A 25301-nucleotide genomic window follows, 5' to 3' on the forward strand; every position below is an offset into this window, starting at 1 on the left:
CCTGACTTCCGCCCAGGGTGTGATCCGGAATCTCAGGATCGACTCCCGCACTGGGCTCCCTGGATGGAGCCTGCTTCCCATTTGCCTCTCTCTCTCTCTCTCTCTCTCTCTCTCTGCTTATCATCAATAAATAAATATTATTTTTTAAAAGTCATGATTACTATTCATAATGAGATTAATTGAAATGAGAACGCTCTTTGTTTTTTGAAACAGTTCTTGTTTACATTAAATCAATTTTTAAAAAGTAAAACACATTAAATTTGGGGGAAGAAGAATGACTTTTAATGAATCAAAAATTTAACCATGGAAGTGAAAATCAGGTGTATGGAATTACATCCTAATAGCACGGGTCATTTTGCATCACATGATCATAAATCAGATTCATTTAAACAGGGTTTGAAGAGAATTAATTCAGCAGTTAAGATACATAGAAAAAGAGCATAAGAAAATTTCACAGTACATCTGAGACAAAATATTTCTGTAGAAATCTACCAATCAATAAGTGTGCTCTCAGCCTCAATTATACATCAGGTGAAAGAAAATATGCTGAACAATGTACATGTATGGACTAGTTAAAATAAGGAGAGAGGGGGAGGGAAAGAGAGAAGAAAAGACAGGAGAGAGTAAGTTCACTAGGATCTCTTATAATGACATTAATCCCATCATGAGGACTTTACACTCTCAACCTCATTTAACTCTGTTTCCCAAAGGTTCCATTTTCAAATACCATCACACTGGAGAATAGGGCTTCAACAGATGAATTTGGAGCGAGGAACATAATTCAGTCTATGACAATGATGAATGCAGAAACAAAGCTCAGGTTTTCCCTGCACCCTCCCCCACAGCTGGCTGTGTAAAACATCAAGAATAGTCATTGGACAGAATTATCACTACTATGGTGGGGTCTCAACTACCTGCTTATGCAGCCCACTTGTGTTCTCCAGATCTGATCCAGCTAAATCTTGGTTATAACCAGGATGTATACAGTATAATGTATCTTATATTATAATTCTATCTTATAATTGAATACAGCAAGGCTGTTCTGGATGTAGGGAAATTTGATGCCTCACATTTAACCATTCAGTTCTTTTTTTTTTTTTTTAAGATTTTATTTATTTATTCATGAGAGACACAGAGATAGAGAGGCAGAGACACAGGCAGAGGGAGAAGCAGGCTCCATGCAGGGAACCCAACATGGGATTCGATCCCGGGTCTCCAGGATCACGCCCTGGGCTGAAGGCGGCGCTAAACCGCTGAGCCACCCGGGCTGCCCTCAACCATTCTGTTCTTATGGGCATAGTGACACAACAGGAGTTGTTTCAAATGATGTAGAAATCTGGACTTCAGATGGTATGGGCATCCTCCAGAGAGCCAGGGGCATTCATTGTGATTCTCTGGCTATGGGTTGCTAGGAACCAAACACTGGACATTTTCTCACCAGCACAATCTTCAATTCCAAGGAGTCTGTTCGATCATGTGTCCTGAATGGCAGGACTACTTGCACACAACCGAGGCCATCTGAAGAGTCCTTTCCTACTGTAGGAGGAGAGAACTTCCTACTCTCAGTGCAGGCCATGGCCATCTTCCAAGCCTCTGGTTATATTAGTTCTATTTCTAATTGAGGAAAAGTTGACTCTTAAAGCCAAAGAAGGCTACAAGGCACGGTGCTTCCTTTCCCCCCACCAAAGGGATTCAAGAAACAAAAATGATGAAAATTAAAAGGACTGATTAAACCAATTATTGGTGAGAATCTAGAAACTGAAATTCTCAAGCGCCACTAGGACTGTAGGACTGTAAAATTGTTTAGCCACCTTAAAAACACAGTTTGGTAGTTCCTTAACAATAGATACACTCACTGAGTCATTATACTCTCAGGTCTTAAGGAGATGAAACAAATTGCCATAAAAAGACTTAATATAAATGTCTGTGGCAACATTATCAGCCAAAATACAGAAAAAACTACATGTTAATTAACAGATGAATGTAAAAACAGATTGTGTTCTATACATACAATAAAATATCACTCAGGGGAGGGGAGCCTGGGTAGCTCAGTGGATTGATCCTCTGACTCTTGATTTCCACTCAGGTCATGATCTCAGGGTCATGAGATTGAGCTCTACATTGAGCTCCACACTCAGTAATGAGTCTGCTTGTCCCTCTCCCTCAGCCCCACTCCCCCACCCCATTTCAACCCTCCAAACCCTCACCTCGTGCATGCTCGCTCTCTAGATGAAGTCTTTTAAAAAAAGATCTCTCCCTCTCCTCTATTCCTCCCCTGCCCTGACTTGCACTCTCTCTCTACAAAATAAACAAATAAATAAAATTTAGGAATATTACTTGGTAGAAGAAAAACACATAAAAACAAGCAAAAAAAAAAAAAACCCAAAACTATTTATACATCATATGCATACAGAATATCTCAAGATAATTATGTGGCAGGAAAGAAACTGCATCACAAAAAATAATTCAACTGTTATAAAATTGTAGGAAAGGCAAACTATACTGAAATAAACAAATGGTTGTCTAGGAAAGGAAAGTCATGCAAGACAGTGAGAGGGATTATCCAGGGGAAGGAGGTTACATTTGGAAGGGTAGATAGGTTCATCATTTGGTTCATGATAATGATTTCACCAGCATTTGTTCTCACTTCCATCAGCATATCATCAAACCTGCAGGGATGATGGGGAAGGTTGTTATCTCCAAGCCACACTGTTTCTGACTTGTCACGTGCAATCCATGAATGGATACTGTGTGACTGTATGACTATATGTGTATCTCAGAAACTAGTTTGGGCAAATCTTTATCACATGCTTATCTCACATGTTTGTATGTAGTACATGTGTGTTCTTATGGCCACACCTGCTGTAGTGTCAGTACCTCCTTTTTCACCATGGGACCTTGGTGTTTTGCAAATGCAGGTTGTGTCTCATATCTGTCACACTTGTTTTCTGTGGACACGGTGGTATATGTGTAAGTGGATCCAGGCTGTGTTGAGGAGTGTCAGAATCCCATACCTGTCCTCAGACTCTAAGTGGGACATCCACAGGTTTGTCAGTTCCACATACCTATCACAGAGAACTTCTGGGTTCTATGTTTCTCTAGGCTGTGCTACAGTGTAAGCAGCCCACATTTGTCATATACCTGGGGCATATGGTATCTGAAATGTTTGGGTTTCCAGACTGAGATGAGATATTCTAGCAAAAACAGACACTGTGAGTTTCCAGGTATTTCACCAACATACTTACCTGGGATCACAGGTCTATGATCTATCTCATTAATACCTAGTATACAGAAAATATAGGGGAAGGGTAACTAAATTGCATCAGATATGCAAAAAGAGACAAATCCAGAATGTGAGAAATGCTCATGAACAAATGATTCAGGAACTCCAAGGAATAAATAAGAATAAAAAATATGAAAGCATTAGCTGTAGGTTGAAAGAGAATTATGAGACAGAACTACTAAAGTAATAAATACACTTTGGAACCTGATGGCAATGAATTTCCCATAAAGAACAAATACATTTTTAGATAAGAGAAAAACTGGACATTGAGAATGTTTTATTATGCTTCAAATATTTTTGTTTGAGCAAGTTGTTGAGGTTATCAAAGAGCTGTCTGAACTTGAAAATGTGTTCCGCAGATTGTGCAATAAGAGACAAGATGTCAAGATTAGAAGCAACACAACATAGCAATGTGCATAGCAACAAAGGAAATAAGAATGACTATGAAATTGGGCACCTGGGTGGCTCAGTGGTTGAGCATCTGCCTTTGACTCAGGTTGTGATCCCAGGGTCCCAGGATCAAGTCCTGCACCAGGCTCCCCATTAGGAGTCTGCTTCTCCCTCTGCCTATGTCTCTGCCTCTCTGTCTCTCATGAATGAATAAATAAAATCTTTAAAAAAAAGAATGGGGGATCCCTGGGTAGCACAGCAGCTTGGCACCTGCCTTTGGCCCAGGGCAAAGGATCCTGGAGACCCGGGATCGAATCCCATGTCGGGCTCCCAGTGCATGGAGCCTGCTTCTCCCTCTGCCTGTGTCTCTGCCCCTCTCTCTTTCTCTGTGTGACTATCATAAATAAATAAAAATTATAAATAAATAAATAAATAAATAAATAAATAAATAAATAAATAAATAAGAAGGACTATGAAATGGTAAAAGTTTAAGAATAGATTAAGAAGGCCAAGAAGAAGGAAGTTTTAGAATGAGTTTAAGAATGTATCAAAGCAAAAAAAAAAAAAAAAAAAAGAATGGATCAAAGCACAAACATAAACTGAATGCTTTAAATATACATAATTTATGACAAGATACCTATGTAGTCAATGCTCATTTTTCATGGATTTTGTATTTATAAATTTGCCTATCTTCTAAAAATTGAAACCATAAAATCAGCCCACATTTTTGCATTCACTCACAGACACACACAGGGCCACAAAAACTGAGTCACCCAATGTGCATGAGGTCTACAAGGCCACACTTTGCCTTCTCATTTCATACTGAAAACAAGTGTTCTTCTCCTGATCTAATTATTGCCATGCTTGTGGTTTTTGTTCATGATCTTGTGTTGCACATGGCCCCTACGCCTAGTGCTTAAGTCCTGTTTAGTGTTCTTAAGCACAAGAAAAATGCCTGAAAGAAACTACATGTCAGGCTTAAGGATGGGCCAGGCACAAGTTACAGTGCTATTGGCCATGAGTTCAATAATATTCAATCAACAATATACAGCAAGTGAGTTGCGTTTAAACAGAAACACATGTAAAACAATGTTATATATTTTTTTATTTTTTTCAATGTTATGTATTGACTGATGAAAGTGTGACTAGAGGCTCTTAGGAACCTAATCCCTGATTTCCCCAGGAACAGTGGTTCTGTATTCACTAATTCAGTGTTCACGGTGACTTTCTAGAACATAACTATCATGAATAACAGGAATTGATTATACTTCAATAAAGCTGTTAAAAAAGCAAAGTAATTCTAAAATTTGTGACTTCTTAATTATTTTATCTTGTTCTATATGTTCTGGGGGTTATTCATGGTTACCTATCAGTGCAGTGAACACACAATATAATGTGGTACTTTGTATCTTTGTCCCCTCTCAGGGTGCCATAACAAAATACCAGACTACTTAGCTTAAACAAAAGAAATTTATTTTCTTACGCTTCTAGAGGTTAGAACTCCAAGACCATCAGAATTGGTCTGTAGTGAGGTCACCCTTCCTTGCTTACAGACAACTGTCTTATTACATAGTCTGCCTTCTGTTCTTGGGGAGAGAGACAAAGAGAAAGTGTGCAAGAGTACACCTTCTAATACCTTTTCTTCTTATAAGGACGACAGTCACACTGAATTAGGCCCCCATCTTTATTACCTCTTTTATCTTAGTAAAAGCCACACCTAAAAATATTTACATTGGGGAGTAGGACTTGAACATATGAATTTTGAGGGGGCACAATGCAGTATTTTACAGACTTACCTGTATTATGGAAAGGATTTTATTCTTTGTGGACATTTTGATGTTTTAGGAGATTAGAGTTGAAGGTAAATGATTTCCCACATTCACTGCACCCATAAATTCTCTAGTGTGAACTCACTGATGATTAATGAGGTTGGAGCTCTGGCTAAAGGATTTCCCACATTCACTGAATTCATAAGACCTTTCTCCAGTATGAACTATTCAGTGTTTAATGAGGCTAGAGCTGCCGATAAAGGATTTCTGACACTTACTACATTCATAAGGCCTTTCTACAGTGTGACTTCTCTGGTGTCTGATGAGGCTAGATCTGTGGCTAAAGGATTTCCCACATTCACTACACTCATAAGGCCTTTCCCTAGTGTGAACTCTCTGGTGTTGAAGGAGCATGGAGCTATGGTTAATGATTTCCCACATTCTCCACAATCATAAGGCCTTGCTCCAGTGTGAATTCTCCAGTGTGTAATGAGGTAGGATTTGCAGCTAAAAGACTTCCCACATTCACTACACTCAAACGGTCTATCTCCAATGTGAACTCTCTGGTGTTTAATGAGGTTGGACAGGTTGGTAAATAATTTTCCACACTCATCACATTTGTGAGGTCTTACACAAGTGTGAACTCTTTGATGTTGAAAGAAACAGTACCTAGAGATAAAGAATTTTCCACATACTCTGCACTCATCTTTCTTCAGCATGAACTCTCCAGTGTTTAATTAGGCGAGAGCTCTGGCTAAAGGATTTTTCTACACTTCTCACACTCATAAGGCCTTTCTCCAGTGTGAATTCTCTGGTGTTTAAATGAGACTAGAGCTGTGGCTAAATGATTTCCCACATTCACTGCACTCATAAGGTCTTATTCCAGTATGAATTCTCTGGTGAGTAATGAAGTCAGATTTGTAGATATAAAATTTCCCACATTCACTGAAATCATATGGCTTTTCACCAGTGTGAGCTTTCTGATGCATGATGAGGTTGTACTTCTTGCTAAATAATTTTCCACATTTATCACATTCATGAGGACTTAGTCCAGTGTGAACTCTCTGGTGTTGAATGAGGCCAGAATTTGCCTAAAGGATTTCCCACATTCCCCAAACTTATAAGGCTTTTCTCTAGTATGAACTCTCTCTCTTTTTTTTTGTAAAGATTTTATTTATTTATTCATGAGAGACACCGGGAGAGAGGCAGAGACACAGGCAGAGGGAGAAACAGGATCCCTCCACAGAGCCTGATGTGGGACTCGATCCTGGATCCCAGAATCATGCCCTGGGCCAAAGGCAACACTCAACTGCTAAGCCACCCAGGAGTCCCTCTAGTATGAACTCTCAAATAGTTATGGAGACTACAGCTTTTGCTAAAGGATTTCCCACACTCACCACACCTGTAACATTTTTCCCTCATGAGGACTTGCTGGTGCTGAATAAAGGTGTTTGGGGGGCTAAAAGCTTTCAGATGTATTCCCTGTTATAATGATATTTTACACTGTGGAAGGCCACCACACACTTAGTTCCACTGTTTGACTTCTTTTTTTTTTTTTTTTTAATTTTTATTTATTTATGATAGTCACAGAGAGAGAGAGAGGCAGAGACACAGGCAGAGGGAGAAGCAGGCTCCATGCACCGGGAGCCCGATGTGGGATTCGATCCTGGGTCTCCAGGATCGTGCCCTGGGCTAAAGGCAGGCGCCAAACCGCTGCGCCACTCAGGGATCCCCACTGTTTGACTTCTCTCTAGTATGAGTGACCTTTTGCTGTAGAAAGCCCAGGCTGACCAGGAAATCCTTCCTAATTTCTTCATAGGTAAAGGGCTTCACTAACACATGGAATTTGCAGTTCTCCAAAAGCGAGGCTCTACTCATATTGCTCCTGAACTATTTATCTCTGATCTGCTGCTTATGGTGCTGATGAAGGTTTGTAGTGATAGGAAATCATCCACATGCCCCATGTGCAGTTTCTGCTCCGGATGTGTTTCCTGGTGCTCAACCAAGGGCAAAATGTCTCTCAAGATGGGTCCACATATCTCACAGAGGCACACCTTCTGGGGAGACATACCTGCTTGGGAAGTCCTGCCTGGTGACAACACTCTTGCAGAAATGCACTGCTGAGAAGATGCAGCCTTATCCTCCACTCCACACCAGCAACCTGAAGAAAAGAAACACTAGTGAAATACACGCTGACTGGTGAGAAGGGGAAACCTCTGGAAAATTACCTGACAAACCCAGGAATGAATCAGTGGGATTGTTCTGAGGACCAAAGAGTTGGGTACAGATTGCAGATGGGTTGCTTAGCAGAACTGGGCCTCTAAACATCACAGGAGTGGGAGGCCCCACAAGGTAAAAGATACTCCATAGGGTACAATATAGGAAGAAGAAACATGGCCTCTACTTTTTCCTCTACAAAGAACATTCAGTAGATCTTATCTTCTGCTGCCATGGGTGTGTTATGTAGAAGAGTGTGTTCAGGCCCAAGAACACATGACTGCAACAGAGCAGCTGGTATTCAATGGTTGCCTAAGAATATGTGCATACATCATGACACAGCATGTGGAGGCTGATGTAAGGAAAGCGTGAGATGTGGAGTTCACCAACACAGGGAATAACCCCAAGCTGGAAAAGTAGAAGTGGCAAGCAGCAGAGATGACAAGTTATCAGTGTCAAGAATGGGAAAGGCACTAATGAGATTTGGCCACCATTATCCTTAGCACCACCAATACCAAACAATAGGTTTCTGATATGATTTGAATACAGCTCTGACATTGTGTCTCTCCCAGGGCCAGGTTCCCATTGAGCACATCGTGCTGTGACGGTATTCATGCCATGGACTCAATGTTTGTGTCCCCACAAAATTCTCATGTTGAAATCTTAGCCCTTGATGTGATGGTATTAGGAGCTGGGGGCCCTTAGTAGGTAATTAGATCATGAAAGCGAAGTCATCATGAAAGAGATTAGTGTCTTTGTAGAAGTGACCCCAGAGAGCTCTCTCACTCTCTCTGGTTTGGGCAGGTCAGGAGGTCCCTATGGGGTCCTCAGATATGGGGACCCTGCTGAGAGCCACAGTGTGCTCAGCAGAGTGAGAGAGGCAATATTCAGAGCAGTAGGGCCTGGACTCAACACTGGTAGAGTCACTAGCTCATGATTCCAGCTTGGGAAAAGCTGTAGTCATAAGAACCCAATCTAGGACCTCATCAGAGGCAGGACTGCTGCCTAGGAAAGCCTTGGAGGTGGAGCTGCTGCTCGTTGGCCCAGACGGCATACCACTGAACCATAGAGGATTATTCTTGAGGCTTAAGGTTTAATGAAATTTGCCTGCATGTTTGGATTTACTTGGTACCTGTCACTCCTTCTTCCCTCCCATTTCTCCTTTTGACATGAAAATGTAGACATTTTCCACCACTGCATTTTAGAAACATGTAACTTATTTGGTTATATGTGTTCACAGCTGGAAAAGAATGTATTGCAGGGTAAATCATACCTCAAGTTTCACCCATATCTGATTTAGATAAGACTTTAGAATTTAGATTTGATGCTAGAACTAATTAAGGTTTGGGGGCTGTTAGAATGGGATGAATGTATTTTGCATGTGAGAAGGATATCAACTTTAGTAGCTAGAGGTGGAAAGTCTGTGCCCCCCGCCCCACAAATGCTTGTTGAATTCTAACCCTCAATGTGATGGCATTAGGTGGTGGGGCCTCTGGGAAGGGATTAGGTCATGATGGTAGAGCCCTCATGAATGAGATTAGTGCCCCTATAAATGAGACCCCAGAGAGCTCCCTAGCCCCTTTCACTATGTAAGGACACAGAGAGAACATAGCAGCTATGAACCAGAACAAGGCCCTCACCAGAACTACACCATGTTGGTGCCTTGATCTGGACTTCCAAGCTTCCAGAAGTATATGAGAAATAAATATATGTTTAACCACCCAACCATGTTGGTTCGTTATAGCAGTATGAACGAAGATAATTCATTTCCATTCTAAAAGCATCAGGGGCTCTCTAACCTACCCCCAATATAAGCAACTGAATGGGATTTGGGTGATACAAGTATTCAGTGAAAGACAAGACAGAAGGGCACACATGACTGTTCCAAAACAACTAAGTATATGATATCCTGCAGGAAAGAAAACTATTACAAAGAGAACTTCAGAGGAGAGTCTTGAAAGCATTCTGATCCATATAAGTAACGACTATTTCAGTAATGGCAATACCTGGCACAGATAGACATGAAGAAATGTCCGCTAGATGAAGGAAGTAGGCCTGTGGCACATAGGGGCCTTGGATCCAGATAAACCTGGCCAATGGGAGGGCAAGCAACGTAGGAGTTATGAGGATGACTGTGAGACTCCTGACCCTGTACCCTTCCCTGAAAATCTGCAGAGAAGCAGGTGCTGGGGTTGCTCAAGAACACAAGAGGAAAAAAAAATAAAAATAAAAATAAAAAAAAAAAAAAAAAAAAGAACACAAGAGGGCAGTGCCCACATCTCTGCTCAACCAACCACAGCACCTACCCAGGACACTAAAGAAGGAAGCAATGCCCATGGTTCTGACATAAGAACACAGATGTCCTTCAGGAAAGAGGAAGGGCAAAAAGTATTTCAGGACACAGGGGTAGGTTTGAGGGCCTTACCCAGGAAGGTTATAAGTGCCAAGTTCTCCAGCATCACACTGTGGTGCAAGCATCTCTGAGCCATATCAAGGAGACTCCATTCCTCCCACGAAAAGTACATAGCCATGTCCTCAAAGTCACAGTCCCCTGTCAGGATGGTGATAGATGAACCACAAACAGTCCACTTCTGAGGAGCCCAATCCCTTCCCCCCACATCTACCCCAAGCCCACCCTCCCTCCAAGCTCCCCAACTCAGAGGAGAAACTATACCCTGGCACCACAGGTACCATTGTGTCTTCATGGGCTCATTAATCATGGGGTCCAGACAATAGCAACAAGAGGCAGGTGGACAAATCTGTATCTAAGCAGTAGGCCTGGCACAGAGGGATCCAGATGCTCATACTACCCTTTTATGGCCAAGGTCTCAATACCAGGTCCTAGAGCCATCAGGCATACTCTCTCTCCAAATGCATATCATTCTTTAGAGGGTACATCTCTGGATACCACAACCACATGTCCATGGCCACCACTACCTCACTCCCCACTCCATGTGACCAGGCATGTCCCTGGACTCTCCACATATTATTTGTGTTTTATTCAGCATCTCTTCATCCCACTGGTGAGGGTGGAATTTCCATCCTACAGTTATAGAGATGACCAAACATATGATATCTGACACTGGCCAGATGAGATTGATAGCAATTCATTAAGCACACTTATTCACATCATGGGAGAGGAAGACATGCTATGCTACACACGGCCACATGGAGGTTGTACTCCAGAAAAGAATAAATCACGAGTGATGTAAGCTTTGTAGTATCAAGAAGTGTTTAACTTGGTTCCTATAGGAAGATATGATTGGCTTGTTACATAATCCACAGATTGGCAGGGAACTGAAACCCTCTACAAAGGGATACACTGGAACCGCTCTGGTCTCCTTGATAAAAAGGTGGTGTTTGAGAGGAAAAAAAAAAAAAAAAAGGTGGTGTTTGGTTAGGAGAGGTTACCTGCAGGAGCAGAGTGGGGAGGGGAACTTGCACTCATGTCAAAGTAGCCATCCCATTTTCACCACACATTAAGGGCACCCATAATGGGCCTTAATTTTAGGCCTATGCTACAACTTGGTAGATGGCATCCAGATTATGTTTGACAGATTCAAAGAGATCCAGTATTGTCTCTGACACCCCATGGCTTCCACTAGTGGTCACAGCACCAAAACCTATGAAGATCTCTCTGCCTGGTTCCATTCCTTGGCTCAGACTCATGCCACACAGAACCACATGCGGCTCTCACAAACCATGGCCCTCTTCTACTTCTGTGCTCTACTTGCTGTCCCCTCAAAAGTCATAGCCTTTCTTTGTCCACCTAACCCTCTTTCAAAGCCTAGCCCACTGGGGGCCCACTCCAGGTCTAGTGACTCTTCCAGATGACCACATGTGCTCCTGACTTAACTGTTCAAGATGAATGGAACACAAGTCCCACCAAAGTCCCACCAAAACCCTGGTGTATATATGGAGTGGTGAATAAGCACCTATTCTAACTCAAGATCTTACCTCATTATTCTCTGTGTCTGCATCCAGCTCATGTCTACTCTTCTCCTGGAAGCCTTGGCCCCCTGCCAGACAACACTATCTCTAAGGCCCCTCCACCTCTTTCCCATCCTTTTACCCCCACTGATAACCACTTGTCTCCTTCACCTGTGTTTGTAAAACTTGATACCATCAGCCAGGTATCCACGCCAGAGACCCAGGCCTTTGCCTTCACCCTCCCCCCTTCATGGCCCCTTAATGTCTTTACCACCATAACTTGAAGATCGTCTCTTCTAAATGTGACCCACATTCATTCACTGTGTCCACACAATAGCCACTACATTTTGTGTTCATCCTGAACCACACGCCACATTTCATACCTATGGTTTTAGCTGCAAACTGAAATACGTCCACTTATTGCTATCTAAAATATTTCTGACTCTTAGCAGGGTCAAAACATAGCTCCTGGTGAATACCACTCCTATAGTTCCTCATGGTAGACAATGTTTTCATTCCTATTTCTAAGACCAAAAACTATCTCTGAATCTTGTTTCACACCCTCAGCCTTCACATCAGAAAATCTAGTTGCCCCATTAATAACACAAGTACAGAATCCAACCACATCTAAGCTATGACTCTGGTCTATTAACATTCAGCTGGACTTTGGCAGCAGCCTCCACCCTGATCTTCCTTCTTCCTCCTCAAGCCCAGTTTCTGCCTACTTTGCACCCAGATAGAGCTTGTTACGACCTTGGTAAGATCCCTCCCTCTTCTGATACAAAATTCCCATTACCTCCAGAGTAGACACTCAAATTTTCAGGCAGCTATTGCAGTCCTGACTCCTAACCCCCTACTCCTTGTTACCACCTGAAAGACAAGACTTGTAGTTTCCTGAACATTCTGAACATTACATTATTACCTCAAAGAATTTGCACATCCTGCTATCAATTCTAGGGATAACCTTCCACACCTGTTTACAGTGACTGCCAGAAACCCCTGGCATAGACTTAGGACCCTACGTTTGGGATCCCTAGACCCAAGGATTGAATGAATAGCACTAAGCCCCACCGCACCACAATCCATATAACTTGTGGTTCGAGGTGAGGGACCCTCCACTTCCCTGTGGGTGTACAGCTGCTTTTGCAGGTACGAGATGTGGAAAGAGGACAGCCTTAGACGAATTAGTCCGTGGCAGGGCTTGACGGACTCCGGTCTCCCTATACCCCTGCCTGGCCCTGATATGGAGACAGGTGACTTCAGGCTAGCTGCTCAACCTCAGGGGACAGAACCGCCCCTAACCAAGTTCTCCTTCCCTGCAGCCCGCTCCCGCCCACGGGCGTCTCCCTCTCCGGGGCACCCGGGCAAGACATACTGCAGAGTCTGCAGAGACGCACGGGCTGCAGAGACGCCCCGCGCTTAGGCCTTGAGGGTCTGGGAGGGGGGACGTCCGGGGAGGGGAGGACGGACGGCGGCGCGGGGAGGGCCCGGGGGACGAGCGTTTACCTGCGCGGGGGTCCTGGGCACGGCCACCGCTATAGGACTTGTTGGGCGGACCGGACACCCGGGCTGGGGGTCCCTGTCCCGGCCCCCGTGAGGCGCAGCCCGGGCGGCGTCGCCAAGCCGTGCACCCCTGTCTGTGCGACGGGGACAGCGCCTCCCCTCGCACCTTCTCAGTGTCGTCACCTCGGTCCCCACCCAGCGTTCTGGATCCCCGACTAGGCTGACAGCATTTCAGTGAAGCCAAAATGATTGGCTACTAGAAACACACCGGAAGTCCAGCGCTGGCGTTTTACCTCGGACCGAAAAGCCGATTTGGGGAGAGTCCCGCCCCTCGTCGCAGAGCTTTCTGGACAATGTAGTTCTGACAGAGCCACGGAGCTATACGTCAGGGCGCTCGTACCTCACCTCCAATCCAAAAGTCTCAGCTCCGCCGCGAGGGCTCTGGAGCTCAGAACCGGGGATGGACTCAGCTCCTTCTTAAAGGGAACGCATACTCAGATTTCTGGGGTGTCTGGCTGCAACCGAGCACCTGTTTGGAGACTTGTTAAAGTCCATGAAGCACACCATGCTCTAGGAAGCTAAACATTCTCTCAGATGCTCCCAAAGGATACAGATTCAAATGCACAAAATTTTCCAGTTAGTCACAAAATGAGTCCACTGGTAGAGGAAACGAATAAAAATTACCGTACTATAATTCATACGCATGTGCTCTGAAGAATTAGAGCCAATTTTAGGAAATGTACTGTGTGTGTTCAGAGACAAGAGAAAAAATACCCCAGATAGGGCACGACAGGGAAGATGGAGGAGGATGCACCACCCTGAAGCAAGAGTACAAATATGGATCTGTAAAATCTATGGTGTCCGATTTAGTGAACCTTTGTGCACTTTTATGCACATCTCTTACTCGATGTCTTCGCATTCACTTCCCATAAGATCTGACATCGATCTAAAAAAAAAGAACAATGAAAAAAAATGCTATTTTGATACAGGACAATGTCTGCAGTGTTCACAAGTGGACCATGCATGCAAAGGGTACTCTGAAACCCAAAATGTAGGAGTACCTTAAATCCATGATCTCATCTCATTATTGGAAAGTGGTTATCATTTCCCCTGTGATTACGGGGAGTATTCTGCATGAGGAATTGATATTATCTCAGAAAAACAGTTGTAGGGGATCCCTGGGTGGCTCAGCGGTTTAGCGCCTGCCTTCGGCCCAGGTCGTAATCCTGGAGTTCAGAGATGGAGTCCCGGGATCCAGTCCTAGGATCGAGTCCCACATCAGGCTCCCTGCATGGAGCCTGCTTCTCCCTCTCTGTGTCTCTGCCTCTCTCTGTGTGTCTCTCATGAATAAATAAATAAAATCGTAAAAAAATAAAAAGTTGTAAAATGGAAATTATAGAAAGCTAATAATTTTTGTGACTATGTAAGGTGATGGATATTAACTAGAGTTATTGTAGTCATTCACAATATATACAAATATGGGATCATTATGCTGTACACCTGAAACTAATATAATGTTATATGTCAATTATAACTTAATTGTAAAAAATTAAAGACAGTTATTAATTATGACTATGTAGTGATGCAAAGATGGTGGCAGAAGTGTCTCTAGATATTCGGATGGTGAAAAAAGCGAAGATCTTGGAGAAATTTCAATAGTGATGTCGATGTGCACCATGGATAATTTGGGGATTCATGAATTAGAAAGTTTTTAGACCTGATCATTTTGTTTTGCCATTAAAAGATTCCACATTCCCAAGCCATAGAGTACTATTCAATGGAGACAATTTCATTATGAAAACTTTGAGCCGCTGAAGAATATTAACATGTCTAATTAAAAGACTTTAAAAAGACCAGCAAATCCTAGTTAAGTTGGGCGTAAGACTCTCCCTGAAAAGAAATAGCTTTTTCGTGTAGAAATAGCATTGTCACTGACTTTATTAAAGAATTTTTTTTTAGAAATGATTGTTATTCATAGCATCCACATCACCTAGACATATTGTTTTTTTGTTGTTGTTGTTGTTAAAGATTTTATTTATTTATTCATGATAGTCACAGAGAGAGAGAGAGAGAGGCAGAGACACAAGCAGAAGGAGAAGCAGGCTCCATGCACCGGGAGCCCGATGCGGGACTTGATGCAGGGTCTCCAGGATCGCGCCCCGGGCCAAAGGCAGGCGCCAAACCGCTGTGCCACCCAGGGATCCCAACATATTGTTTTAAAATGCAATTCAGGGGCACCTGGGTGCTTCAGTCAGTTAAGGATCTAACTTGATTTTGGCTCAGATCATGATCTCAGGACCCTGGGATAGAGCCCTGCCTGGGGCTCATTGCTCAGCACGAAGTCAGCTAGTCCCTCTCCTTCTGCTCCTCAACCCCCCGCCCCGACTTTCTCAAATAAATACATAAACAAATAAAATGCTATTTAGATAATTCCATTACATGTTTTATGTTTAAATATATTTGACTATTTTTACACTGCTAATTTTCACTTAAAAAATCAAAAAGTAACTTCCAACTGTAAACCTTAAAAGTAACAACTACCAGTTATTTTCCTGCAAAAGATGGTTAATTTGGGACTAAAAGAGAATTGCCATCTAGGACAAACTTCAACAAAGAAGTAAACTGGAATCTCTAAGTAGAATGGCTTCTCATTGGCTGAGCTGTTGGGGAATGAGGAAACTTAACTTTTTTTTTTTTTTTTTTTTTTTTTTTTTTTTTTTTTTTTTTTTTTTTTTAGGAAACATTTCTTTCTCAGGCTTGGAGAGTAAAATAGTATCCCCTGCAAGGTCAAGTCAGGGTAGAGTCAAATCTGTCTCTTCCTGTTGGATCTGCAATTGACTACAAGTGTTAGGTTTTTCCCAAACAAATGGCAGAGAAATTTTTTAAAAACGGCAGAAAAAAAATTAAAATAAAAAAATAAAAAATAATAATAAAAAAAAAAGGCAGAACCAGGCAGTAGGTTCAAGAGTGCTTTAATGGGGAGTGCTCCCGGGCGAGGTTCCATGACGACTTGGAGAGGTTTGAGTCAGGGAAGTCGCGCCCAGGCAAACCGCAGGGGGATCTATAAAGAGTTTTCAGTGCGAAGTTGGGGGCAGGGTGGCATTCCAATTAGGGCAAGGGTTACAGGTCTTTGTAAGCTAAGTTAGGGTAGGGAGGTAAGGTGGTGTTGGCAGGAAGATGGGGGTAGGGCTGCATTCCAGTTAGGGCAAGAGTTACAGGTCTTTGTGTGCTAAGTTAGGGTAGGGCGGCAATAAGGCGGCCTTATTGGGAGGTGCTGGCGTGGGGTCGCCAGCCCAACATTCTGATCCTTTTGTTATAACTGGGTGACGATTCAGATCTGGTTGCTTCCTGCTGAAATAGGGGCGTCGTGGGCATGTCGGAGGTGGGCAAGCAAGCATAGGGGTGTAAAATAAGTTGATTGACTGATACCCGAGATATTTCGCGGATTCGTTCCTTGATGAATCGGAGAAGGCAAGGGGCCACCATTAATAGTATGCCAATGATTAGGAGCGGGCTTAGGAGGTGGAGGAGCCATGTGGTTAGTGTGGTCTGCCACCATTGGGTTGTATTTGGGTCGACAGGGTGATACTGTTTTTGGAGAGACTCACGAACTTTGGCGAGGGTGTGGAGATTGGTTTCAACTACACCTGTTTCGTTGACGTAGTAGCAGTAATCTTCATTGAGAAACATACAAGTTCCTCCTTTCTCGGCTGTGAGGAGGTCCAAGGCACGTTGGTTCTGAAGAGCTACCTGGGCCACCGAGGTTATTTGGCATTGTAGGGAAACCAAAGACTCTGCTGAAGCCTTGATAGCCATTTGAAGCTTCTCAGATAGGTCCCTGGAGGAATCTATAAAATGGATCAAGGCCCCCGTAGCCAACCCTGTGGCCACCAGGGTTGAGGCCAGGGAGACCCTGACAACCAGTGGGACAAAGATCACTTGTTTCTGCTTTTCCAGGGGGTTGGTGAGGAGAGCTACTTCTGCCTGACTATAGATAGTTAATCACAGAACCAGGGAGACAGGCAGACAGAGGAGGGAGGCAGAGGTATTGAGAGATTTAGATAGGCTGCCATTGCACCAAAAGAAACCATAATGAAAAAAAAAAAAAAAAAAGAAACCATAATGAGAGCATAATGAGAGGTGGCGATAGGAGCATAATGAGAGGTGGCGTTTAACTGGGTGACGTTGCAAAGGGATAGGTTAGGGGTGGAATAACAGAAAGGGAATTGGTGGTTGAGAGGATCAGTAAATAGGGGAACATCAGTGAAAGAGAGATGAGGTGCTGGGGACATGGGTGCAGGGCTAGTGAGGCTGAATGCATTAGGGAAGGGAATGGCCACAAAGGGAGTTTGGGGGGACACAAATGAAACAATGGGACAGATTGCCCATGCCAGAAAGGTTGGCAAGAGAAGTGCCTTGTTGGATAAGCTTTACCCAGGAGAAGGGATCCTGGTCCTGAGTTGGGTTAGTCTGTAAGTGGGTTTGGAGAAGTTGTTCCTGTGTGCATATGGTGTCAGCTTGATCTTTTAGGGTGGATTGGTTCTGTAAGACTCTTATGTATGATCTATAGATTTGGAGGGAGGCAGTAGGATAGGGGGAATAACCCCATTGGTAAAGTTTTGCTGTTACCCCCATTGCCCAGCGGGGGTCCCAGGGGTCTGGGGCAGTTAGGCCATATTTACCGGACTGTTGGTAGAAATGACAAGGTTGACGATGGGCCGTAGAAGGACTGGTGAAAGGGCCTTGGCAAAGGTGATGGATATTGCAATAAGAATAAGGACAGCCTCCATTAGTTTGGACCCAATAATTTTGACAGTTAGGATGAGTCTGATCATAGGTGAAACAGATTATGGGATCAGAGCTAGGATTAGGGCCAGGTGGAGGGAGAGAGTAAAATCTATCAAAGGTAAAGTTGATGCTAGTTTGGCAACCTAAAGGTTGACAATCAGTGGTAGAAATGAGGCTGGACCAGTTTCGGTTTCCCTGGCTCCAGGATTCTGTGATATAAAACCTCCATCTAAACCCAGATTCAGGGGGATCCCTGGGTGGCGCAGCGGTTTGGCGCCTGCCTTTGGCCCAGGGCGCGATCCTGGAGACCCGGGATCGAATCCCACGTCGGGCTCCCGGTGCATGGAGCCTGCTTCTCCCTCTGCCTGTGTCTCTGCCTCTCTCTCTCTCTCTGTGACTATCATAAATAAATAAAAATTTAAAAAAAAATAAAAATAAAAAAAAAATAAATAAACCCAGATTCAGGGATCCCTGGGTGGCGCAGCGGTTTGGCGCCTGCCTTTGGCCCAGGGTGCGATCCTGGAGACCCGGGATTGAATCCCACATTGGGCTCCCGGTGCATGGAGCCTGCTTCTCCCTCTGCCTGTGTCTCTGCCTCTCTCTCTCTCTCTCTTTCTCTCTCTCTCTCTCTGTGTGTGTGACTATCATAAATAAAGAAAAATTTAAAAAAATTAAAAAAAATCCCAGATTCATAAGTGGGGTGGCTGGGGGGTAGGGTCAGGAGGAGGAGGATGGCGTGAAAGCTGCATCTTGGTAGGCCCCAGAGGTTGGGCTGTCCACTCAGTTGAGAGAGGGCCTGTTTTAGTTTAGACAGGTGGACCCAGGAGGGGTATCCTAAAAGTTTAGCTGCAGTTGGAGTAGTAAGGATTACTGTATAGGGGCCTGTACCCCTGGGTTTTAGGGTCTTAGGGTGTAATTCTTTTAGTAAAACACTATCTCTGGGGGACAGACCTTGCAATGTGTCAGGAGTCGGTGCCCCTGGGGCAGGAATGACAGAATTGGCGTGGGCCCAGAGAAGGGCTCTCAAGAGAGTCAGGTAAGGTAGATAGGAGAGGAGAGGAGGTGGTGATGAAGGAAGATTATGAGTAAGTAGAAAGGATTGCCTGTACAGTAATTCAAAAGGTCTAAGTCCTGAGGGTCCCCTTGGGGTTGCCCTAAGCCTGGTTAGGGCAAGGGGGAGGAGGGAAGGCCATGACAAGCATGTCTCAAGGGTTAATTTGGTAAGCTGTTCCTTGAGAAGGCTGTTGGCCCTCTCTACCTTACCCGAGGACTGGGGATGGTAGGGTACATGCAGTTTCCAGGCGATGTTGAGACTTTCAGAGACCTTCTGGGTGATGCTGGATGTGAAAGCCGGCCCATAATCTCACTGTAAGGTTCGAGGGAGGCCGAATCTGGGAATGGATATGTTCAATAAGTATTTCGGCAACAATGTCAGCAGTCTCTTGGGCGGTGGGGAAAGCTTCGATCCAAGCTGTAAAGGTATCCACTAAAGTTAAGATATATCGGAAGGCTTTATGACGGGGCATGTGAGTGAAGTCAAGTTACCAGTCCTTGCCCAGTTGGTGTCCCCTCAGTTGGTGGTTGGGCCCCAGTCAACGGATCCCTCCTTGTGAGTTAACAAAGGAGCATGTTTTACAGGCATGGTGGACAGTCTCGATATCCCTACGGAGATGAGGGTGATAAAAAAGGGGTGACAGGAAGTGATATAAAGCCTTAGGTCCTATGTGTAGAGACTGATGGATTTCACTAAGTAGGGTGTGGAGAAGTTTGTTTGGGAGGGCAATTTTTTCCTGGAGAAAGATCCATCCCTTATCTCCAGGTTTGCCCCCCATTTGTTTGAGGGTGTTAAGTTCCTCATCTGTATATGAAGGGGTGTGGGGTGTATTCAGGAACAGGAGAGGGGCTGAGGAAGTTTCTTTAGCCATTTGGCCACAGTATCGGCTTTATTGTTCCCCCGAGAGACGAGGTCCTGGGATGTCTGATTTCCTCGGCAATGTATAATGGCCACTTTGGTAGGGAAGTCGAGGGCTTCCAACAATTTGGAGATAAGGGGTCCATTAACTATGGGCGTGCCCTTGGTGGTCAGGAACCCTGTTCCTGCCAAAGTACGGAATGTGTGTGTGTGATTAGGTAGGCGTATTTAGAATCTGTATAGATGTTAACACGTAAGTTCTTGGAGAGATGGAGTGCCCTGATGAGGGCAACTAACTCAGCCTTCTGGGAGGTAGTTCCCAGAGGAAGGGGAGCCGCCTCAACAATGGTCTCCAGAGTGACCACTGCATATCCAGTATGCCGCTGGCCATGTGGAGCCATGACAGAACTCCCATCTACAAACAGTACTCGATCGGGATTGGGAAGAGGCTGATCAGAGAGACCTGGATGAGAAGGGGTAAGATTGTCCAGGAGTTGTGGGCAAGAGTGGGTTGGTTCAGAAACAAGAGAAGGTGTGGGTAGGAGAGTAGCAGGGTTGAGACGTGGAGAAGTAGATAAGGAGACTTGAGGGTTTTCAATAAACAGTAGATGATATAGTTGGAGGTGTGAGGGGGTCAAATGGGCCAGGGATCTGTGGCCAACCAGGTCTATTAATTGGTATGGGAAAAAACAGTGAGGGGCTGCTCCAAGTGAGTTTTACAGCCTCCTTAGTGAGGGAGGCAGCTGCCGCCAGGGCTCTGAGACAGGGTTGCCAGCCTTTAGTTGTGAGGTCCAGCTGTTTGGATAGAAAGGCTACTACCTGGTACATTGGCTCAGCCGGTTGGGCAAGGAGGCCGGTAGCAGCCAGATCGTTTATCGGTAAAAAGGTGAAACGGTCTGGAAGGGTCTGGGAGGGTTAAGGTGGGTCCTGAGATTAGTCAGTCCCTGAGCTTGGAAAACAGGTTTTGGACTGCAGTGTGCAGTCAGGGGGCCGTGGGGGGTCTCCTTGGCTGCTTGATATAGGGGTCGAGACAGAAGGGCAAAGTTAGGTATCCAATGTCGGAAAAAAACCACTAATCCCAGAAAGGAAAGGACTTCGGCAGCACTTTGAGGGGGTTGGAGGTACCAGAGCACCTGGATGCGGTCCTCTGTCAAGGACTTGGAGGTGGGAGTTAGGGAGATACCCAAGTAGATGACAGTTGGGGTGCAGAGCTGAGCCTTAGCTGGTGTGACCCTGTATCCCTTGGACCCCAAAAAGTTCAGTAGAGTGGTAGTATCGTCCTCTGAAGAAGAGAGGGAAGGGCTGCAGAGAAGGAGGTCGTCTACATACTGAAGGAGGGTACTAGTTTTCAGAGAACATTGTTGGAGGTCCTCGGCCAGGGCCTGCCCAAAGAAGTGGGGGCTATCTCGAAAACCTTGAGGGAGGACCGTCCACGTAAGCTGCCCTGAGATGCGTGTGTCTGGGTTCTCTCAGATAAAGGCAAAGAGAAAGTAGGAATCGGGGTGTAAGGGGACAGTGAAGAAGGCATCCTTGAGGTCTAGGATGGAAAAATGAGTGGTGTTGGGTGGGATGTTGGAAAGAAGAGTGTACGGGTTGGGCACTACCAGGTGAAGGGGTATAACGGCCTCATTGATGAGTCTTAGGTCCTGAACGAGGCGATATGCCCCAGTGGGTTTCCTTACAGGGAGGATAGGGGTATTACAGGGCGAGCTGATAGGTATGAGGAGCCCCTGTTGTTTGAGGCGGTCCATGATGGGCTTTAATCCTTGTCGGTGTGTCAGGGAAATGGGGAACTGAGGATGGGCTGGATAGATAGATTGTCTTTGAGTCTGATTTTTATAGGTTGGTGGTGTGATGCCACAAGTGGCTTGGAGGTATCCCAGACCTGGGGATCGACAAACAGAAGGCGAGAAGAGGGTGCAGAGGGTTTAGACGCCAGAAGGGGAAGAATAAGGTGGCTAGAGGTGGTGGGAGAGGGGGAGAGCCGTATAGTGGCCCTTAGTTTATGGAGAATGTCCCTTCCAAGAAGGGGTACCTGGCAAGAGGGAATGAAAAGGAAAGAGTGAGCAAAAGGGAACCTGTCCAAGTTACAAGTGAGGAGCGGGGTTGACCTAGGACTGGAGGAGGTGTCATCAATTCCTATCACCATCACTAGGGAGGGCTGACTAGGTCCCGAGTAGGAGAGCAGGACAGAATAGGTAGCCCCTGTGTCCAGCAAAAAGGATATGGACTTACCGGCTACCTGGAGCATACCCCTGGGCTCGGCGTGGGTGTGTGGGGTGTCTGAGTCTGGGCGCCGTCAGTCGTCCTCCATACCCAGTAGTTGGAAAGCCGGACTCACCGTTTCAGGGTCTTCTCCACGTGGAGGCGCAGAGGACAGTCGGACTTCCAGTGGCCCATCATCTTACATTGAGGGCATGGCCGGGTGGGTTCCTTTGGATTAGGACAGTGACGGGCCCAGTGTCCCTCGGTGCCGCATTTGAAACAGGCTCCCGGAGGGGCGCGACTGTTTCCTCCTTTTTTCTGATCTCCAGAGTTTGCGGGCCTCAGGGCAGCAACCAAGGCTTGGCTTTGTAATTGGACTTTCTGCTGGAGCTTGTTGCCGTTTCTGTTCGGCAGCCTCCTCCTGGTTGTTAAAAACGTTAAAGGCGGAGATCCCTGGGTGGCTCAGCGGTTTAGCGCCTGCCTTTGGCCCAGGGCGCGATCCTGGAGACCCGAGATCGAGTCCCACGTCGGGCTCCCGGCATGGAGCCTGCTTCTGTGTCTCTGCCTCTCTCTCTATGTCTATCATAAATAAATAAAATCTTAAAAAAACAAAAAACGTTAAAGGCCATTTTCACCAGGTCTGAGATGGGAGTTTGAGGACCCTCCTCTGCCTTTTTAAGTTTTTTCAGAGTGTCTGGCGCCGACTGGGAAATAAAATGGGTCGCCAGCACAGTCGCCCCCGCTTGGGAAGCCGGGTCTAACCGAGTACACTGAGTTAAGGCTTCCGTAAGCCTATTTAAGAACATGGCAGGGTTCTCATCGGGGTTCTGAACAATTTCTCGCAGTTTGTCATAATTGACCGCCTTGTTTGAGGCCGCCTTCATACCCGCCGGGAGGCGTTGCTCCAAGCGGTTGTGGCGTCGGCGGCCATCTTGGCCGCCCTGATAATCCCACCCGGGATCCGCCGCCGGGACCGCGTGGGCGCCCACCCGCATCGCAGCGGCCGGGAGATGGGCCTGGTCTGCGTGTTCCCGCGCGCTGCCTGAATGCGCTCTCTCTCTTCAGGAGTGAGAGTCATGGTCTGCACCACATGGAGGTCGTGCTATGTGAGGTCATAGGCCTGAGATAAATATTGAAATTCTTTAATATAGTTATCTGGGTTGGCAGAAAAAGAGCCGTTTTCCAATCAGAGAGAGCTTGTAAAGAGAAAGGATCGTGAACGCGGACCACTCCCTCGACCCCTGCCACCTCCTGCAAGGGACAGACAAGGTCGTTGCTGAGACCGAGTCCGGGCAGCGACCGGAAGGGAAGTCGGAGGAGATGGGGGAGTCGGAGGGGAGGGAGTAGGAGGGACGGGGTTAGGTTAGTGTAAGGGGGGTGTAGAGGAGCCGCTGGTCCCGAGCGGGTGGGAAGATGTGTGAGGTTTTCGGTTTCCGGAAGGGGAGAAGGGGAGTAAGAGTAGAGGTCCTTGGAATTGGTAGGAGGTATGTTAGGAGGTGCGGTACAGGCAAGAAGGACTTGGGTAGTCGAACATTGAGAGCAGAGGGAGGGACGAGAGCGCAGATCCCAAAAAGCTTGTATATAAGGAACCTCGAGCCACTTGCCTTGGCGTCTGCAAAGATTATCAAGAGCCATAAGACTTTGGTAATCGAAAGTACCCTCTGGAGGCCATTGAGACTGATTGTCTAATTGGTATTGAGGTCAGGCTACAGTACAATAATGGATAAGGTGTTGTCTCCTCAGGTCATGGGAATATCCCCAGACTAAAGTTAGCTACTAGGGGTTTTGGGGTCGAATTTGGATTGGGCACTTCCCATGATTCCTGCCTGGTAACCCAGAGACTGAAAACAGGCGTCCCCGTTTGCAGCTCTCAGGGTCATGGACAGAAACAGAGCTCACCGTGAGGATGAGGACGTCTCCTGATCCCCAGGGACCGGCGGAGAGCCACCCGGTGGCTCGGCAGAGGTGCCCTGGCGCGGCCGTGGATTCAGGCAGGACGACTCGGAGGGAGGCACAGAATCAGGGGAACTTACCCGGCGTTTCCAGGCGCTGGGTTCAGTTAAGGTCCTGGTGGCGAGAGGAGAGAGGGTCCCCACCAACGTGGGGCCTTGATCTCCCCCGGGGTTTCGGCACCAAATGTTAGTTTTTTCCCAAATGAACGGCGGAGAAATTAAAACAAAACAAAACAAAACGGCAGAGCCAGGCAGTAGGTTCAAGAGTGCTTTAATGGGGAGTGCTCCCGGGCGAGGTTCCATGACGACTTGGAGGGGCTTGAGTCAGGGAAGTCGCGCCCAGGCAAACCGCAGGGGGTTCTATAAAGATATTTCGGCGGGAAGATGGGGGCAGGGTGGCATTCCAATTAGGGCAAGGGTTACAGGTCTTTGTAAGCTAAATTAGGGTAGGGAGGTAAGGGTGTTGGCAGGAAGATGGAGATAGGGCTTCATTCCAGTTAGGGCAAGGGTTACAGGTCTTTGTGTGCTGAGTTAGGGTAGGGCGGGTAGGGCTGCAAGGCGGCCTTATTGCGAGGCTGCTGGCCTGGGGTCGCTGTTTTGAGGTCCCCAGTCTCGCCAGCCCAACAAGTGATAGGGTGTGAGAGCCTCACACCTACTGAAGCTTCATCACTACATTTTAGTGAGGTTTCCTGTTACTAATTTTCACACAATTGAATTTTTATTAAATCAGTCATCACAAAAAGGAAGCATTTTCTATTAACTGATAAACTTTTTTTTTTTTTTAAGATTTTATTTATTTATTCATGAGAGAGAGAGAGGCAGAGACACAGAGAGAGAAACAGGCTCCATGCAGGAAGCCCAACACGGAACTCCATCCTGGGTCTCCAGGACCACACCCTGGGCTGAAGGCGGCGCTAAACCACTGAACCACCCGGGCTGCCCAGTGATAGACTTTTTTACTTGGAAAGAATATGTTATTAAAATTAGTGATAATAAAAGCAAATGATTTATTGCGGTTGAGAGATGAGAATAAACACATTCGACTCTTAAAAGCGCCAATGGCTAACAATAAATTCTGAAAGTGAATTTCATTTTATGGAGAATAATTTACAAAAGCTGCCTATTAAATACTGTATTGCATTACATTTAGGCACTGATTTTTTTGTACATTCTTTTATTGGATTTCGATTTGCCAACATATAGTATAACACCCAGTGCTCTCACCCTGTCAAGTACCCCCCTCAGAAGGCACTGATTTTTTTTTTTTTAAGATTTTATTTATTTATTTGACAGCACAAGAAGGGGGAGCGGGAGGAGAAGCAGGCTCCTCGCTGAGCAGGGAGCCTGATGTG

At 45.6% G+C, this 25301-nt stretch overlaps 1 protein-coding gene, 1 long non-coding RNA gene and 1 pseudogene across 2 annotated transcripts in view; all 3 read right to left on the reverse strand.

Annotated features, from left to right (window-relative positions):
• The window catches only part of ZNF671 (zinc finger protein 671), a 57557-nt gene extending 44151 nt beyond the window's left edge, over positions 1-13406 (reverse strand). Inside the window, exons 1-2 of the mRNA XM_072766433.1 lie at positions 13096-13406; positions 7514-7603 (exon numbers count right to left, since the gene is read on the reverse strand). The gene's annotated coding sequence lies outside the window, so the exon portion shown is untranslated. The remainder of the gene's footprint in view (positions 1-7513; positions 7604-13095) is intronic.
• Positions 5398-17927, reverse strand: LOC112908859 (uncharacterized; annotated as a pseudogene).
• Positions 17928-18231: 304 nt separating this feature from the next.
• LOC140599251 (uncharacterized) overlaps positions 18232-25301 on the reverse strand; it is a 110728-nt gene continuing 103658 nt past the window's right edge. The window contains exon 3 of the long non-coding RNA XR_012001922.1: positions 18232-18277. This is a non-coding gene — a long non-coding RNA (uncharacterized lncRNA). The remainder of the gene's footprint in view (positions 18278-25301) is intronic.

Source organism: Vulpes vulpes, chromosome 1 (assembly GCF_048418805.1).
Source record: "Vulpes vulpes isolate BD-2025 chromosome 1, VulVul3, whole genome shotgun sequence".
NCBI classification, from domain to species: domain Eukaryota; kingdom Metazoa; phylum Chordata; class Mammalia; order Carnivora; family Canidae; genus Vulpes; species Vulpes vulpes.